This window comes from Elaeis guineensis, chromosome 4 (genome assembly GCF_000442705.2).
Source record: "Elaeis guineensis isolate ETL-2024a chromosome 4, EG11, whole genome shotgun sequence".
Taxonomy (NCBI): domain Eukaryota; kingdom Viridiplantae; phylum Streptophyta; class Magnoliopsida; order Arecales; family Arecaceae; genus Elaeis; species Elaeis guineensis.
In genome coordinates, this window is record NC_025996.2 from 101,112,925 (window position 1) to 101,132,519 (window position 19,595).

Here is a 19,595-nt window from a genome sequence, read left to right on the forward strand (position 1 = left end):
CTTGTTAGTGTGACCCAGTTAGGTTCAATTCTGTATGGTAATGAGACATGTCATGATCTCATCATCGACATCATCGAAACTCCTTTCGATGGACCAGAACTCTTCTGATTCAGACAATTAGAATGATCGATCATCAAGATCATTCTAATTACTTCCAAAATCTACCAGTGACATCTAGCAGTATATGGTGGCAATCCATCAGAACTAAAGACAAACTTCTCGATGCAGCTACCTATGTGATTGAGTTCCTCTATCATGAGTTCTGACTGAATTAGGGTTAAGATGAACTCGTCAAACCCAACATCAGTCATATGAATCAATCGATTGATCCGAGTCTGATGTGAAACCACAATGGAAAACTCTTTTCTATTATTTCACTCTGCCATAGCCATGGGCTTAAGAACTCAATTTTTCGATCATCATAGGACTACTCTCATCTATCGAGGTTGATAGATCCCATCTTGGTGCGATCTAGTTCCTACAATGAATATGCTACAGCCAACATACACCTCAGGGTTCCGAATGGCTAGGAGATCGAGTTATGGTGTAGTCAAACTATAACACACTCAAGATGAACTGTTGATGCACCTCAGATCAAAGAACTAGACACAGCTGTAGCATCAAGCTAGTCATCGACGTGAAGGTAGACTTCCTTATGACTGCTCGATATGGTCACGCTCAGTACTCTCATTCTCAATGAATACCTGTACTCTCACTTCGGTGTCTCCACACCATAGACTCAAGATACATCTATCCTAAGAAAGCAATCATACACCAACCTTCTGGATCGATCACCATCCTCGTGATGATCCAATGTTCAGGAGCTATTTATGAGTTAGTTATGTAAATTCATGCCTTAAATTTTCAACTCTTGAAAATATGAATTGACATTCCTACTAACTCAAAGGATGTATCACAGACACAATGTACACAATGTGATAGAAGAATAACCCATTTATTAATTTATAGTCAAAATTATAAATTTGCCCTTAGATTTGTACAGGAATGTGTTAGCCAATCTGGCATCTAGGGCACACATCTAACAAACTCCCACTTGACCTAATGCCAATTGGCTACATATCTAACTCCCATCTTCTCAAAGTGGGCTTCGATCTTCTGCTGGCCCAATAGCTTTGTCAGTGGATCTGCCACATTGTTTGTGGAGTCGACTCTCTTAACCTCGACATAATCTTTTTCGAGGTAATCATGAATCAGATGGAATCGCCACTCAATATGCTTGGACTTCTCGTGAGACCTTGGCTCCTTAGCTAGGGCTATGGTGCCATTATTGTCGCAGTAAAGAGGGATGGCATCCGATGACATCACTTCAAGCTCCGCGGCAAACTTTTTGTACCAAAATGCCTCCTTTGCAGGTTCCGATGCAGCAATATATTCTGCCTCCATGGTGGAATCTATAATCACCGTTTGCTTGGAACTCTTTCAGCAAACTACACCACCATTGCAAATGAACAGACTCTCAGATGTCGACTTTCGATCATCTATATCAAACATAAAGTTTGAGTCTATATATCCCTGAATCTGGAGTTCTCCATTCCCAAAGATTAGAAACATATCCTTGGTCCTTCTCAAGTACTTAAGGATACATTTCACAGAAGTCCAGTGCTCTTCGCCTGGATTCAACTGATATTTGCTTGTGACACTCACAGCATAGGCTATATCAGGTCGTGTACATAGCATGGCATACATGAGGCTCCCTATTGCCAAAGCATAAGAGATTTTGCTCATGCGTTCAATCTCCTCAGGTGTGCTAGGGCACATCTTCTTGGAGAGATGAATGCCATGTCTAAAAGGTACTAAATCTCTTTTGGAGTTTTCCATGCTAAATTTTTTTAGTATCTCCTCTATGTACATCTTCTGTGAAAGTTCCAGCATCCTATTTGGTTTATCTCTATAGACCTTAATACCCAGTATAAAAGATACCTCTCCTAGACCATTCATAGAGAACTCCTTAGACAACCATACTTTAACTGAGATCAACATGAGACTGTCATTCCCAATTAGGAGGATGTCATCTACGTACAATACGAGGATAACTGCGCTCCCACTGACCTTTTTGAACACACACGATTCCTCCTCATTCTTAATGAAACCAAACATTTTGATCACATCATTGAAATGAGTATTCCAGCTTCGAGATGCTTGCTTAAATCCATAAATGGATCTTTGCAGCTTACAGACCTTGTGATCATCATCACTGGATGTGAAACCAAGCGGCTGTTCCATATAGATATCTTTCTCAAGATATCCATTTAAGAACGTCATTTTCACGTCCATCTGCCATATTTCATAATTGAAATAGACTGCAACAGCAAGCAATGTGCAGATGGATTTTAGCATGGCTACGGGCGAGAAGGTATCCTGATAGTCATTGCCTTTGCGCTGACTATAACCTTTCGCTACAAGCCTAGCCTTGAATGTCTCCATATTTTCATCTGCACCTATTTTTCTCTTGAAGATTCATTTACACCTAATAGGTACAATATCTTCAGGTGGATCTACCAAGGTCCAGACTTGGTTTGAGTGCATCGAGTCAATTTCTGATCTCATTGCCTCTAACCATTTTTCAGAGTCGATATTTGATATCGCCTCGTCATAGGTCTTGGGATCATCACCATGAGCCCCATTTTTCATGAGAAATATTTCTTCTACTTCCTCTTATATAGTACCTAAGTACCTTTCAGGAGGATGGAAAACCCTAGTCGATCTACGAGGTGGAAGAGGTTGTGTTAGGACTGGTTCTAATTGATTTGGTTCCTCAGATTCTTTAGCTCGTTGCTCTTGGGAGACATTCTCCTTGAGCTTAATTATTCTTCCGATGCCACCATCTTGAATAAACTATTTTTTAAGAAAAATAGCATTTCGACTGACAACAACATTGTGATCTTTCGGAATATAGAAATAGTATCCTAATGACTCTTTAGGATATCCTATGAATCGAGCTCTAAAAGATCTGAACTCTAACTTGTCCGTCTGCTATCTTTTGACATGAGCCGGACAACCCCAAATTCTGAGATGACTCAGACTTGGTTTCTTACCATGCCATATCTCATACAGTGTGGTAGGAACAGTTTTAGAGGGAACCCTATTCAATATGTATATTGTTGTCATGAGACAATATCCTCAAAGAAACTCAGGGAGGTTCGTGAAACTCATCATGGAATGGACTATATCTAATAGGATCCGATTTCTCCATTCTAAAACCCCATTAAGTTGTAGCGTTCTAGGTGGAGTCCATTGAGAGATTATGCCATTGTCCTTAAGATAGTCTAGAAACTCTCGACTAAGGTATTCACTATGGGGAAATTCAGTGTAGGGATAAAATGATAATTTTAAAACTTTTTCAAAATTATGATTTTACAGTAAAAAAATATTAATTAATCTAATTAATTAATATGAATTTACCCTACACTAGGATCTAAATATGATATATAGCATGCATGCATTTAAATTTGAAATTCAAATTTGAACAATAAACACTTTATTGTAATGTGTTCAGAACATAATACCTTTGTGCAGGTAGTAGATCGCCACAATCTGATCACCGTCGGAGAGTCTGATCATCGCGATGTAGCCACACAATATGTCTGGCCTCTGCGGATCATCCACACGAAGCTTCCGATCTGATCGACTCCTCACAAGTGCTAGCTCATTGTAGAGCCCTTTTGATGACCGATGCTGATCGAACTCCTTCGATCGAAGTCTGTTGATTCTTTGGATGCTCTGAATCATCAACAGACATGCTTGAGAGGATGTTGAAGATCTTCCTGAGATTTTGTGGGCTCACGACACTCGTAGCTCACTTTCTCACTTCCCAAACCCCAGGCTAAAACTCTAGGGAACTCACCGGAAATCTTGCACCCACTTTTCTTTCTTTTCTTTCTTTTTCTCTTGGAAGGATATGGACTTCCTTCTCATGCATAAAACTTCTCACGCCCTAAAATTTTTTTTCAAAAATCTTCTTCTTGCACGCCCCACTCTTCTCCTCCTTTTATAACAATGTCAAACGTCTTATCCAAAAGAAAGGATAAAGATGAGTAATTGCACATTTGAATTCAAATCAAATTTTGAATTCAAATGGACACCAACTCATCCCTTATCCACTAAAGGCGTGAGGCATGGCTTAAATTGTGCATGGAGTGATTTCATGAGAAACCTTTTCTCATGTAATAAATGGGGCGTAAAAAAAGGAATAAGGTGCAAAGATTGATTGCCCATTCAAATTTAAACTTTATTTTGAATTTGAATGGCCAACCAATCATCCTTATCCATTCATATGGCACATTAAAGTGGGGCGTGGAGAGGGCTTGGCATGAGGAAAAAATTTATGAGAAGTTCCTTCTCATAAATTCAAATGGGTGCAAGGAAGTGAGGTGGCGCATGGAGATTGGGTCAAGGTGGTTTAATTATTTAAACCAACCTAATTGAACCAAATAAGTTAGGTCAAATTAAACTAATTTAAACCCAACTAAATTAGGCTTAATTAGACTCAATAAAATCCTAATCAAATCAGGAATTGATTAAGCCCAACCCTTGATCAAATCAGGGACCAAACCATCTCGACGATTAGGTCAACTCTTAACCTAATCGGGTCAAACCCAACTGAATCCAATTCAATTGGACTTGATCCAAAAATAATTACTCAATCAAATTGAGTTAATTAGTGATCAAATCACTAATTAAACCTCTCATAAATACTGAGTCCAAATCTGATGGGCAATCGAGCTTCAGAATTTATCGATATGTAATCCTGATCGAAAAGTCCCAACCAGTGGGACTCTTGACCCCGGTACCCATAATGTGTGGAACTCGTGATCAGAGAATCCTGATTCTCGATCACTGAGTCTCAAACATATAGAATTCTACACCAGCCATCAGATCAGATATGAACCTCTAATGTGTGTGACCCCGCAGGTTCGAACCTAAGCCGGTAGCACAGGAACCAATTTCTGTACTAATCGAAGTGACCATCCGGATAGGTCGAAGAGTCGCAATCGCAACACTCAGAACCAACATGAATATGGTTACTGTATAATTCATCCTTTTGACCCCTGTGTTTAGGTCGACTCAGGATTAAACTATCAACCCTGATCAGATCATCCGAATCGTGCTCAACTCAAACAGTCCTGTGACTCCTCACAAGGACTACTCTGACCAAGGATTTGCTAAATTGAAACATGACTGTACACAACTCCTAAACTAGAGTGGTCAATTCCATCTTGAACACGCACCGACAAGTCAAGTACTTGACTACACCCAGTAGCCTTCCGTCACTGAATTAAAAATTCAGGTAGTCCAGTGCCTAAGTGCAGTGAGTTGCTTGCAAGTCACCATGGCGGTCTAGGTCGGAGGGATATTTATATCCATATTCCATCGGAGCAAATCTTGATAGCAGAAATAGCTCCGAAGTTGGTCACGTTCAGTAGAGATGTACCCTTACATCTCACCTGTATGCCATACCAGTGTCTCCACACTCATTGGTTAAGAGGACAACCAACCTATATGGCACAAAATGACCTATGCTTGATAAACGTTGTCATCCTTGGTAACAACGTATCATTCGGTCACGAACAGATTTAAAGACTAAACGATAAATCCTCTTTTGTCGAGTCTAAATAGTCCTAAGGATTCACCACAACATAGGAGTTCATTAGAAGATGAAATATTTTATGATGAAAAATATCAAAATAATTTTTATTAATTCATAATTTATGTTTAAATACAAAAATGAGCACAACCGTCAACAGGCTGACGATTGGCTTTGGGACACTATTCCCAACAATCTCCCACTTGGCTAAAGCCAATCGGTGCAGTATCTAATACCCATCTTCGACTTGTAGTTGTCGAACTCCTTCACCGCAATGGCTTTAGTGAATGGGTCAGCCAGGTTCTCTTTCCCATCGATCTTCTGAAGATTGACGTCACCTCAATCCATAATTTTTCGGATGAGATGGTAGCGGTGCAGAATATGCTTCGTCCACTGGTGTACCTTTGGTTCCTTCGCCTAAGCAATGGCTCCAGAGCTGTCACAGTAGAGCAGAACTGGACCAATAAGGGAAGGTGCTACTCTGAGCTCGGTGATGAATTTCCTCAGCCACACCACTTTTTTGGCAGCATCTGATGTAGCGACATACTCTACCTCGCAAACTGAATCAGCCACTATGTGTTGCTTGGAATTTTTTCAGCAGATAGCCCCACCATTAAGGGTAAAAATAAATCCCGATATACTTTTGCTATCATCATGATCAGACTGGAAACTAGAGTCTATAAATCCTATAAGTCTCAAGTCTGATTCACCATAAACAAGCCACTGGTCCTTAGTATTTCTTAAATACTTCAGGATGGTTTTAACAACCTTCCAGTGATTCTCTCCTGGATCGATTGGTATCTACTCACTACCCCTAGTGAGTATGCCACATCTGGTCGTATACATGTCATGGCGTACATGATAGATCCCACTGTCAAAGCATATGGAATCTACCCATACGCTCTCTCTCTTGAGGTGTTGTCGGACAATCTCTTTTTGAAAGAGAAATTCCATGGCCTATCGGAAGATAGCCTTTCTTGGAAATCTCCATGCTGAACCTCTTCAGCATAGTATCAATGTACGTGGACTGAGATAAACCAAGCAACCTTTTAGATCTATCCCTATAGATCCTCATCCCTAGAATGTAGGAAGCTTCTCCCAGATCCTTCATGGAGAATTGTGATGACAGCCAAATCTTTATTCCCTGTAATGCAGGGACATCATTCTCGATTAAGAGAATGTCATCCATATACAATACAAGAAATACTACTACTGGACCATTAGCCCACTTATAAATGCATGGCTCTTCTCCATTCTTAACGAAGCCATACGTCTTGATCGTCTTATCAAAACGTATGTTCCAACTCCGTGATGCCTGCTTAAGTCCATAAATGGACCTCTGTAGCCTACACACCTTAGACTCATCTGTGGATGTGAATCCTTCAGGTTGTATCATATACACCTCTTCATCCAGCTCTCCATTTAGGAAAGCTATCTTCACATCTATCTATTAGATTTCATAATCCAGATGGGCAGCTATTGCAAGCATAATCCGAATGGATTTGAGCATTGCCACAGGAGAAAACATCTGTCATAGTCTATACCATAACGTTGATGATATCCCTTGGCAACCAGACGGGCTTTATAGGTTTCCACCTTTCCGTCTGCGCCCCTCTTCCTTTTGAAGACCCACTGACACCCTATGGGTTTTACTCCTTCGGGTGGGTCAACCAATGTCCACACATTGTTGACCTTCATGGACTCCATTTCGGATTTCATGGCCTCCAGCCATTTCTCAGAGTCAGGTCTCTGCATTGCATCCATGTAGGTGATCGGATCCTCATCGTTTTCATCAAGTTCGATAGGATCGCTGTCCCGGACAAGAAACCATAGTATCTTTCGATTGACGTGGTACTCTATCAGATCGCCTTAAGGGTGCTTGAACAATGGGCTCAGATCTGATCTAATCAAATCTGATTCAGGTTCAGTAACTTGTGTCGTTTTTTCACCTGCCGAACTTCGTCAAGTTCGATCTAGCAATGGTACCCGACATCCGGATAGGTCGAAGAGTCTCAATCGCAACACTCAGAACCTACATGAATATGGTTAATGTATAATTCATCCTTTTGACCCCTGTGTTTAGGACGACTCAGGGTTAAACTGTCAACCCTGATCAGATTATCCGAATTGTGCTCAACTCAAACAGTCCTGTGACTCCTCACAAGGACTACCCTGGCCAAGGTTTTTTTAAATTGAAACACGACTGTACACAGCTCCTAAACTGGAGTGGTCCATCCCATCTTGACACACGCACCGACAAGTCAAGTACTTGACTACACCCAGTAGCCTTCCATCACTGAATTAAAAATTCAGGTAGTCCAGTGCCTAAGTGCAGTGAGTTGCTTGCAAGTCACCATGGCGGTCTCAGGTCGAAGGGATATTTATACCCATATTCCATCGGAGCAAATCTTGACAGCAGAAATAGCTCCGGAGTTGGTCACATTCAGTGCAGATGTACCCTTATATCTCACCTGTATGCCATACCAGTGTCTCCACACTCATTGGTTAAGAGGACAACCAACCTATATGGCACACAACGACCTATGCTTGATAAACGTTGTCGTCCTTGGTAACAACGTATCATTTGGTCACGAACAGATTTAAGGACTAAACGATAAATCCTCTTTTGTCGAGCCTAAATAGTCCTAAGGACTTCATCACAACATAGGAGTTCATTAGAAGATGAAACATTTTATGATGAAAAATATCAAAATAATTTTTATTAATTCATAATTCATGTTCAAATATAAAAATGAGCACAACCGTCAACAGGCTGACAATTGGCTTTGAGATACTATTCCCAGCATTCACCTTCTCGATCTGATCGAAGAACCTTAATAGGCTTTCCTGTTTGTTTTTCTACTTCATGTTTGAATTTTTTGAACCTTTCAAAGGCTTCAATTTGTGTTTCATTAGAAACACATACTCGTACCTAGATATATCATCGGCAAAGGTAATGAAGTAGACATAGTTGCCTCTAGCCGGCACATCAAATGGGCAGCACACATCCGTATGTACTAGGGCAAGTAGGTCTGTAGCTCTTTCCCCATGTCCCATAAAAGGGAGCTTGGTCATTTTGCCTTGAAGGTATGATTGACAAACTGGATATGACTCAGAAGTCAACGGACTCAACAGCCCGAATTTCTCCAATTTGTTAACCCTGTCTTCCGCTATATGACCTAGCCTTAGGTGCCATAGATACCTATCATTTAAACTATCTATAGGCCTTTTAATTCCTATGGCATTCATATTTTGCTCGGTATTAAATACAGATACATCAATATGTAGCTGATAGAGACCGTAAATAAGAAAACTATTTGCAACTTTATTATTTTTATAAAATATGTTACAATGGTCCTTATGAAAGCTAATCACATAACCTTCTTGTGCTAAACATGAAACAGAAATCAAATTCTTGCTTGCTGCAAGCACATAATAACAGTCTCTAAGAACTAAATCTAATCCTAACGGTAATCGCAAAGGATAGGTTCCCACGGTCACAGTAGCAACTCTTGCTCTGTTCCCGACGCGTAGGATCATATCCCCATCCCTCAGCCTCCGCTCTCCTCAAAATCTGCATAGAAGTGCACAAATGAGCACTAGAACCAGAGTCAAGTACCCAACTGGATGCAAAGAAAATCGTAAGATTATATTCTATAACGAGCATACCTCCAAAAGGACCATCCTTCTTGTTCTTCAAGGTGGTCAGGTACTGAGGACAGTTCCATTTCTAATGGCCGTCTGAATTGCAGTGAAAATATTTTTCTTTTTCAGTAGCCTTCTTCTTTGGTTCTATCTTCTTCTTCTTCCCATCCACTTTCTGCTTCTTCGCAAACTTTTTTTTCTTTTCAAAAGACTTTCTCTTGGAAGAAGTCCACTCCACAGTAAGAACTGAGCCTTTTGAACCCTTCATAGAAAGCTCAGCCGTAACCAGCATGTTCATTAATTCGGCCAAGGTACACTACATCTTATGCATATGGAAGTTCATGATGAACTGACCATATGCATCAGACAAGGACTGAAAGATCACATCAATCTAAAAATCCTTGTCTAAGATGATATCAAGCTTCTCAAGCTCCTCAAAGTCCTTGATCATTGTCAAACAATGATCCTGGACTGACTGCCCATCACGCATTTTAGCCTTAAAAAGTCTTTGGCAGACTTGATACTTGGCTGCACGACTTTGTTCACCAAACAACTCTTGTAAGTGAGCCAACATTTGGCGGGTAGTCATAATATTCTCATGCTGGCGCTGCAAGTGATCAGACATTGCACCCAACATATAGTACCTTGCTTTGTTATTATCATTCGTCTACTTTTTTTAGAGACGCTCTCTGTTTAGCAATCGGATGTGCTGGTATGGCAGGTGGGTCCTAGTCCAAGACATGGGTCAATTTTTTGGAACCTAGAACAATTCTGTAGTTCCTTAACCAGTCATTGAAATTGGGTCTAGTCAATTTGTGGGTGTCTAGTATTTTGGTCAGGGGGTTGGACGCAGATATGTTTCCTGTAGAGAGTCAACAGTTTCTAGTTAGATTTTGTAATCAGACTTAACCAATTTATTTAGAGATTTTATTTTTAAACAAATTAGGCTTCCACTATTTTCTCAGATCCCTACACTCCCTAGATAGAGATGTGAAAATCTTCGTGATTAGTGATTTCTAGTGGGTGGTGCGATTTCACCGACTGGCTCATCACCTCACCTAAAAGTTATTGGTGATGGGTCAATCGATGAGTGGATAACTCTTATCCAATGATTCTCTAATCATGGTGCATCCAAAACTTGATCTCTAATTCATGAAGCTCACCGTGCTCAGAATATTGCTCCAAACCTTAGTTAAGTCCAACCCACCATTTGCATGAACTAGATTCCTGATTGGGTCTCTCACCGTATCCGGAATATTGAGCCCAACCCATCCTTTAATTCATAGCATCCAATGCCTAATGGACATGGTTGCATCTTTTCGATGCAACTGAGACACTGTATCCAGCCAAGAACAATCAATCCTGGGAAGGGCCCGCACATCCACAATAGTGGAAGACCTAGACTTAATATTTTCTTATGGAGATTTGATTTAGGTCTCATTAAACTTGACTTGACATAGTCATAACAATTATGACTAACCTAGTGGCATGGGTTAGCTCAAATTGTTAGCCACCTCAAATCAGAATTGGATCGACATATATGGCCAAGTAAGTGAGATCGATGGAAGGGATATGCCATTAACTCGACAAGAACGCATTCGAGTCGAGTAGCTCCCAATTAAAAACCAGTCGGTCGCATCTACCCAACTTACCTTAGACACCAAATTATCGAACCAGAATCAATTGGGTTAGCCTACAATCCAGGCTCTAACCTTTGAGCTAAATTAGGTCTTAACTTGATCGAGTCACATCTAAATGTGATTCGACCTTGACCTAGACATAATCCTATTAGACTGGTCAACTATTAGCTTTCATGATCCCACCTAACCAACTGTTGATTCGGTTTGATCAACCACTAGACCTAATTGAGCTATCCAAGCCCGAACCCAATTTTATAAAAATGACTTAGATCTGAAATTCTCAATTTTAGACCTAATTTAATTTCATAAGCTTAATTCATTAATTAAGTCTTGGGTTCATAAACAAAATATATAAAATAAATCCTATGATTTCAGGATCTAGGGTTTTGCAGAAAAGTAAGTTTTGATTTTTTATTAAGGATGAACGCGCAGCACCCCTACACGTCATAAGAATACCCCATTGTATGGAAGGAGAGGGCCTTTAAACCTTACTTTGTTCTTATGACCGGATGACCATGAGGAACACCTTAATCAAAAATATAAATTTAACTACAAAACTAGTTAGATCTAAATTTATATATCACATATGTAATTTAAGATCTAACTAATACATGCTTTGCATACATCTCATGTATCAAAAATTGATCTTATTAACATACTTTCAGATTTAATACATCACATATAATATCTAAAAATAAAATTTAAATTAAACTATTCAACATAAAATTTATTCTAGACAGTTACTAGAACAATTCTACAACTAGTCTAGGCATGCAACAGATCAATTTTATGTATTGTCCAAATTTTATTTTCTATTTTTGATCTAAATATTACATTTATATCATCAAAAAAAAATATAGAATAAATTAGATCTAAATTATATTTTAATCTCATTAAAATATAAACTTATAAGACTATTCATAGATCAAACTATTCCTAATTTAGTCATGCATCTCATGCATGTTAGATCTTCTCATATTTAATTTTAAATATTTTGATTTTAGATCCTATCACATCTGATGTGACATCTGAAATTCTTTAATATTAGATAAATTAAAATTAAAATCAGATCTAAATTAGATCTAAAATCGAGCCATCATCCTGGTTTTGATACCAGTTGAAGGAAAAATCACCTTTTTCTTGTAGGATCTTTCAGATTTCATCAAATCTGAGATGGAATAATTTTAAAAAAATTTTATCTTATATTTATTTCAAATCTAAATCGCTAGATCTAATTTTATTATCTGATATTAATTCTAAAATAAATCTAAAAGTATGAGGAAACATGAAATACCTCAAGGAGAATCTGATTATCCTGTAAATGATCGCAGCAAGCCTGAAGTTCTGATTTAGCCATGCAATCGCCTGGCCTCTACCAGTATCCACTCAGGTAGGACCTGGATTATCTTCTCCTCACAAATCTCAGCTCCAAAAATTAGAACTCAATTTGATTAGGAAGATCTTCAAAAGCCTTCTTGAAGTTGGAGCAGCAGCTTGTCGAAAAACTCCTACAGCCCTTTGTTCAATGCATCACCACGCCTTGATCCTTCACCAGATGGATGCCCAACCTTTTGGGTGTGAAGAGGGGAGAGGGAGCACCAGGGAGGATATGGAGAAGAGGAGGGGTGGCTGATTTTTGCTAGGTAGGGAGCAGAATCTCTTAAACCATAGGCGCAGCAGGGTTTATATAGACCCTGCTGCGCTGCGCAGTGCCATATCATTCGACCAATCAAAAATTCTATTTAATTCAAAAAAATTTTGATTGGTGGAGTGATATCATTTGATCACATCAGATAAGAACCCCCACTCTCTCTCCTATATTGGCACCAACATTGGATAAGCACAAGGGAGATGGCACCCAAGAATTTATGTTGATCAAGACTCCTCTTGATCTTTATCCACTTGGGGCGCAAGCCTTATCTAATTGTGGCGCCCACTTTGGTGCTAATTTTTGGCAGGTGGATACTCTACAAAAAACCTCCAATAACCTCTTGCCAAGTGGCCTTCAGTTTAAAACCTATATGTCAACATTTGATAGATGTCCTAAAATAAAAATGGCAGGTGTTAGGAATTAGCAGGTGTTGTCTTAAATTCATCTCATGAATTAAGACAAGACTTTTTTGAGCTAGACTGGCTCCAGTTAGACTAAGAGAAATTTTCTCAAGGTTCTCTGGGTGAGTCAAATCACATTTGGCTCAGTTAAAATGAAAAAGATTACACGAGGAGAAAGTTAGGCTCAATCGTGTGCTAGCACGATTTCCTTGAACCTAATTGGATCTAATCCAAATCAATTGGGCTAGCCCAATTGATGACATCTAGATCCTAACCCTTGTTAGTGTGATCCAGTTAGATTCAATTCTGTATGGTAATGAGACATGTCGTGATCTCATCATCGACATCATCGAAACTCCTTTCGATGGATCAGAACTCTTCTGATTCAGACAATTAGAATGATCGATCATCAAGATCATTCTAATTGCTCTCAAAATTCATCAGTAACACCTAGCAGTATATGGTGGCAACCCATCAGAACTGAAGACGAACCTCTCGGTGCAGCTTCCTGTGTGATTGAGTTCCTCTATCATGAGTCCCGACTGAATTAGGGTTAAGGTGAACTCGTCAAACCCAATATCAGTCATATGAATCAATCGATTGATCCGAGTCCGATGTGAAACCCCAATGGAAAACTCTTTTCTATTATTTCACTTTGCCATGGCCATGGGCTTAAGGACTCAATCTTTTGATCATCATAGGACTACTCTCATCTACCGAGGTCGATAGATCCCATCTTGATGCGATCTGGTTCCTATAATGAATATGCTACAGCCAACATACACCTCAGGATTTCGAATGGCTAGAAGACTGAGTTATAGTGTAGTCAAACTATAACACACTCAAGGTAAACTATCGATGCACCTCAGGTCAAAGAACTAGACACACAGCTGCAGCATCGAGCTAGTCATCGACGGAAGGTAGACTTCCTTATGACTGCTCGATATGGTCATGCTCAGTACTCTCGTTCTCAATGAATATCTGTACTCTCACTCCGATGTCTCCACACCATAGACTTAAGACACATCTACCCTAAGAAAGTGATGGTACACCAACTTTTCGGATCGATCACCATCCTTATGATGATCCTATGGTCAGGAGCTGTTTATGAGTTAGTTATGTAAATTTATGCCTTAAATTTTCAACACTTGAAAATATAAATTGACATTCCTACTAACTCAAAGGATGTATTACAGACACAATGTACACAATGTGATAGAAGGATAACCTATTTATTGATTTATAGTCAAAATTATAAATTTTCCTTAGATTTGTATAGGAATGTGTCAGTCAATCTGGCATCTAGAGCACACATCTAACACTTCCATCTCCAACGTTAAGGAACCGCTCGCCCTCTCGAAACTTCCTACTTACTTGTAGTTCCTGCAATGAATTGCATATATTAATAGTAATATCACAAACAGAGAAATTATAAAGTGTTATCATATAAGTACCTTGTGAAGCAACCGTTTGCTTCTTTCTCTTATTTTTAGGTCCATTTGGATCAAGTGTGGCTATATAAGCAGGATAATTTCTTTTTCAATGATCCAACTTCTTGTAGAAGAAGTGCTTTATCTGGCTCTTATTAACTTTTGATGGTTTGCTCTGCTTAAAATCGACAGCATGAGATTTCTATATCTTTTTCTTCTTTCTTCTCTTAGAGGATTGACATCCTGCAGATGAACCTCCTACTAAATTCACTGGCTCTTTCTGGAGCTAGTAATCCTTCTCAAAAGTCTGCAATAGCCCTAGCAAACCATGGTAGTTCACCATAGGCTTCGTCACTCTATAATGACTAAGAAAGGTAGGTAAGATTTTGGTAACGAATTGAGGATAGCATCCATACCTAACTGTTCATGCAACGAAAAGTCAAGTTTGCTAAAGCATTTAATCTGCTCAATCATGTACAATACATGATCGATCACTGAAGCTCCTTCTCACATACGGGCATTGAATACTACGCAGGAGATTTTGTGTCTCTCTGCATCCTCAGGGGTGCCGAAGGACTCATTCAACATTTGAATGATCTCCTCTGGCTGCACATCTTCGAACTTATGACTAAGTTCATCATTCATAGCTACCCTCATCACACAATGCACAGTTGTACAATCATTGAGTCACTTTCTGTAAGTATCTCTTGCGGTATGAGGAGCATTGGCTGTAGGTTCTTTAGGTGCCTCATACATAAGAACATATAAAATCTTCTCATGTTCTAAGACGATCTTCAACTTTCGATACCAGCTATCGAAGTTGGGACCGGTGAGCTTGTCGCTGTCCAACAGCAAATGAAGGGTTAGTGTATTGGTCATAACTGAAAGAAAAATACTAACCTATTAGTATATGAATTATTTTTAATCTTGAAGACATGGACTTTAGTCTAAAGGTCCTCCCACTATGATGTACCTTGTAAAGGTATTATCATATAAGTATCTTGATCTTATTAATTATGTTCTTCATCTAATCTAATTAGATTTGATGCATCATATACATTATATCTGATTTAAAACACATCTTATACTGATTATAGAATATCAATTTTAGATTTGATATCATATAGAAAATTAATTAGATGCAAACATGAATGCATAAAGAATAAATTTTTAATAAAATCTATTTTCGTATAGTGTTGAATTTTGAAAGGATTCAGATCTAAATATCCATCGAAATGGATCCAATTTTGATCTAAAATAAATTTCACTTCTTAATGAAACAACAACCTTAAATTCTATTAAAATAGATTTAAAATATATTTTAATTCATATTATTATTCTATTAAAAATTCAGCAACAGCAAAATTCTATTATAACAAACTTATAACAACCTTAATCAATAATTGATTAGGCTCATCTAATCCAATTAAAATTAGATCAAAAATTTTATATAAATAGATTTAAATTTAATTTAATTTTTAATATAAAATTTTAATTACATACGATATGTAATTAATCCAAAAAATTCAGATATACATGCATGAATCAAAAGCCTGCTCTGAGACCAATTGAAGGAAAGAAAAACTATTTCTCTTCGGATAGCCCAGATTGTATCTAAAATTTTTTTATTAATCTATATGAATAAGAATCAAATTCTTATCTAATTAGCAATGAAATAGGAGATCAAATCTTTAAAAATCTGAAACAAACCTTTGCGGAGGCCTGAAAGTACAGATCTTCTACTTCGCATACATGTCAGACGCCATAGAAAAGTGGGATGAACTCCGATCAAATTGCCTTCACAACCCAATCAAATACGAGAGAAGAGATGCTGGTGTGATGCCTCACACCAGCAAGGGGGACACCCATAAGAGTGCCCATAGCAAGGAAGGAGGGGAGGCCAAGGAGAAGAAGGAAGGGCTTCTCTCTTCTCATGCCTCTCTTTTTCTCTCTCTTCTCTCAATATGATTTGTTTGCTATGCATCTATAGGTAGAGACCTATTGGGAATAGTGTCCCAAAGCCAATCGTCAGCCTATTGATGGTTGTGCTCATTTTTATATTTGTACATGAATTATGAATTAATAAAAATTATTTTGCATTTTTCATCACAAAATGTTTCATCTTCTAATGAACTCCTATGTTGTGCTGAAGTCCTTAGGATTATTTAGACTCGACAAAAGAGGATTTGTCGTTTAGTCCTTAAATCTGTTCGCGACCAAATGATATGTTGTTACAAAGGACGACAACGTTTATCAAGCATAGGTCGTTGTGTGCCATATAGGTTGGTTGTCCTCTTAACCAATGAGTGTGGAGATACTGGTATGGCATACAGGTGAGATGTAAGGGTACATCTGCACTGAACGTGACTGACTCCGAAGCTATTTCTGCTGTCAAGATTTGCTCCGATGGAATATGGGTATAAATGTCCCTCCGATCTGAGACCACCACAGTGACTTGCAAGCAACTCACTGCACTTAGGCACTGGACTACTTGAATTTTTAATTCAGTGACGGAAGGCTGCTGGGTGTAGTCAAGTACTTGACTTATCGGTGCGTGTGTCAAGATGGGATTGACCACTCTAGTTTAGGAGCTGTGTACAGTCGTATTTCAATTTAGCAAAACCTTGACCCGGGTAGTCCTTGTGAGAAGTCATAGGTCTGTTTGAGTTGAGCACGATTCAGATGATCTGATCAGGGTTGACAGTTTAACCCTGAGTCATCCTAAATACAGGGGTCAAAAGGATGAATTATACAGTAACCATATTCATGTAGGTTCTGAGTGTTGCGATTGTGACTCTTCGACCTATCCAGACATCGGGTACCATTACTAGATGGTCACTTCGATTAGTACAGGAATTGGTTCCTGTGCTACCGGCTTAGGTTCGAACCTGCGGGGTCACACACATTAGAGTTCTATCTGATCTGATGGCTGATGTAGAATCCTACATGTTTGAACTCAGTGATCGAGAATCAGGATTCTCTGATCATGAGTTCCACACATTTTGGGTACCGGGGTCAAGAGTCGCACTGGTTGGGATTTTTCGATCAGGGTTACATATCGATGAATTCTGATGCCTGATTGTCCATCGAATTTAGACTCAGTATTTATGAGAGGCTTAATTAGTAATTTGATCACTAATTAACTCAATTTGATTGAGTAATTATTTTTGGATCAAGTCTAATTGAATTGGATTCAGTTAGGTTTGACCCGATTAGGTCAAGAGTTCACCTAATTGTCGAGATGGTTTGGTCCCTGATTTGATCAGGGGTTGGGCTTAATCAATTCTTGATTTGATTAGGATTCTATTGAGCCTAATTAAGTCTAATTAAGTTGGATTTAAATTAGTCTAATTGGACCTAACATATTTGGTTCAATTAGGTTGGTTTAAATAATTAAACCACCTTGACCCAATCTCCATGCGCCACCTCATTTCCATTGCACCCATTTGAATTCATGAGAAGAAACGTCTCATGAATTTTTTCCTCACACCAAGCCCTTTCCATGCCCCACTTTAATGTGCCAAATGAATGGATAAGAATGATTGGTTGGCCATTCAAATTCAAAATAAAGTTTGGATTTGAATGGGCAATCAATCTTTGCACCTTATCTCTTTTTTTACGCCCCATTTATTACATGAGAAAAGGTTTCTCATGAAATCACTCCATGCACAATTTAAGCCATGCCTCACACCTTTAGTGGATAAGGGATGAGTTGATGTCCATTTGAATTTAAAATTTGATTTGAATTCAAATGTGCAATTACTCATCTTTATCCTTTCTTTTGGATAAGACTTTTGACGTTGTTATAAAAGTAGGAGAAGAGTGGGGCGTGCAAGAAGAAGATTTTTGGAGAAAAATTCTAGAGAGTGAGAAGTCTTGTACGTAAGAAAGAAGTCTATATCCTTCCAAGAGAAAAAGAAAGAAAAGAAAGAAAAGTGGGTGCAAGGTTTTCGGTGAGTTCCTTAGAGTTTTAGCCTGGGGTTCGGGAAGTGAGAAAGTGAGCTACGAGTGTCGTGAGCCCACAAAATCTCAAAAACTTCAACATGCTCTCAAGCACGTCTGTTGACGATCTAGAGCATCCGAAGAATCGACAGACATCGATCAAGGAGTTCAATCAGCATCGACCGTCAAAAGGGCTCTACAACAAGCTAGCACTCGTGAGGAGTCGATTAGATCGGGAGCTTCGTGTGGATGATCCACAGAGGCCAGACACGCTGTGTGGCTGCATCGCGATGATCAAACTCTCCCGACGGTGATCTATTGCGGTGATCTACTACCCACACAAAGGTATTGTGTTCTGAACACATTACAATAAAGTGTTTATTGTTCAAATTCGAATTTTAAATTTAAATACATGCATGCTATATATCATATTTAGATTCTAATGTAAGGTAAATTTATATTAATTAATTAGATTAATTAATATTTTTTCACTGTAAAATCATAATTTTAAAAAGTTTTAAAATTATCATTTTACCCCTACACTGAATTTTGCTTTAAATGGTATCAGAGCGGATTTTTAGATATGATATATATATTTGCATGCGTAGATTAAGTTATAATCTAAAAGGTTAAGTTAGCAAATGTTTGCTCTAGCCTTCTCATTCCCTCTTTAGGGTAAAGAAAGGAAAGGGGTCTGACCGTCACAGTACTCAAGGAACCTCGGGCAGGGTCGAAAATTCAAAATTTGAAATTTAAATTTTGAAAGTTGTTCGAAATTTAAAATTCAAAAATTTAAAATTCAAAATTTAAAATTTAAATTTTGAAATTTGAAATTTGAAATTCAAAATTCAAAAATTTGAAATTCAAAATTTAAAATTTGAAATTTGGTTGAAATTTCAAATTTGAAATTCAAAATTTAAAATTCAAAATTTGAAATTCAAAATTTGAAATTCAAAATTTTGAAATTCAAAATTTGAAATTCAAAATTTGAAATTCAAAATTTGAAATTCAAAATTTGAAATTCAAAATTTTGAAATTTGAAATTTGTTTGAAATTTGAAATTCAAAATTTAAAATTTAAATTTGAAATTTAAATTTTGAAATTGGTATATTTAGATATACTTGATCCAAGTAGCAAGTAATCAAATTGGGTTGGTTACCATGGCCGTCCGGTCATAGGAGAAAAGCAGGGTTTAAAGGCCCTCTCCTCCCATTCGATGGGGTCTCCTATGGCGGTAGGGGTGCCGCTGCAATTATATTCCATGCAGATGAAGCAGCGAAA